Raw genomic sequence first — 1,513 nt, 5'->3', positions numbered from 1 at the left:
AAGAGAGATAAGATTATATTCGGTAAACTCAACTTCCTAAATAGGAAAAAAAAGGAGCCCGAGACTAGTTGATAAGATATTACACAAGGGTTGAAATGAAAAAGAACTTCTAGTGGTCCCGGGGTGGGGGGGGTGGGGGTGTTTAAGAAGATCAGGGCTTGCACTGCACACTGTAAATCAAAGTTAATTACATTTTTACTCCATATTGCACATGGAGAAGTGGGTCATAATTTTTACTTATGCCTCAGTATTCTCTTTCCAAATAGAAGCTCCTAAGGGGAAAAGTGTCAAGTGTTCTAACTTTACTTGGATGGCTCCTAACACTGTGTCAACCCAGGACAGCACGCAATAAATACCATTTGATGACTTTTCCCTTGCAGTCATGTCCTCAAACCCCAACTAATGGCCTACAGTGCAATATCTTTTACCATGGCCTTCTCCCTGTGGGCTGACTCTGAAAAAATATGGTGCTCTGGGAAATGCTGTAAAAGTTCTCTTCTTTAATAAGGGTCCTGGTGTCCTGTGATGGATGCTATAAAATCTTGGCCTGGCTGGTGTGTTCGTAGCCATGTGGGTCCATTAACAGTGTCTGGTTCTGGGGTAACATACTTCATATCCAAAGTGCAAAAGCAAAAGCATTTATTATAAAGAACACTGGGTGACCTGGAGTAAACACAGCTGTGCCCTCGTGGTGTCTTGTCGGTGGTGCTCCCTCAGTAGATTAAAGAAATCGATGTTTTATGGGGCCATCACTTATTCTGTGTATACACAGAAGGCTGGTTGGCTAGCAACCCGCAGGCCTGCTGTGTGCAAGGTTTCAGGCCCAGGAACAGGAAGAGGCAATGGCGCTCTGGTAGAACACTTATTCTAGCATGTTCTAGTATTTTCAAAAGGGGACAAGGGGTGGTTTCTATTTGCCCTAACAGACATCAAGTCAGCTGGGCCCAACATGTAGCTGCCCTTTGGTTTCCCACAGAAATCCTCCAGGTGTTCCTGGCCACCTCCTCTGCGAATAGCATGATCAAGAGACTGTCTGGGAAGGCCTGTAACTGATTGGCTGTGCAGCTTGGGGCTCTTCCTTTATCTGGTTGAATATTAATTTTCTTCGTCTGTACCTGAGAGAAAACAAGCTGTGCTTCCTGGGATCTGGGCTCGTTTTCATGGCTGGTCCTCCAACGGGGGTTACAGCGAGAAAGGAGCGGTAACACAGACTAAGACCCAACAAGAAACAGGCATGTAATTCTGCCACTCACAAGGACGCGAGCAGAGGACTGTGAGGTCCAGAGCAGCCTGGGCTGCACATCAGACCCTGTCTCAATGGAAGGAAAAGACAAAAAGACCCTGTAAAGCTGCTGGGAAAGGAGTTTGAATGTGCCATTTTACATTATTTCAAGAAGTATAAGCTTTTTAAATACATCAATCGAAAACCATGCAAAGGTTACGCATTCATATGTAGATGTGTAGGTACGTAAGTACCCTCTGGCCTGCAGATTCAGTATCAGTGCATCAACTA

The sequence above is a fragment of the Mesocricetus auratus genome, unplaced genomic scaffold (assembly GCF_017639785.1).
Source record: "Mesocricetus auratus isolate SY011 unplaced genomic scaffold, BCM_Maur_2.0 Super-Scaffold_100010, whole genome shotgun sequence".
NCBI lineage: Eukaryota > Metazoa > Chordata > Mammalia > Rodentia > Cricetidae > Mesocricetus > Mesocricetus auratus.
Note: the sequence above shows the minus strand (reverse complement) of the source record.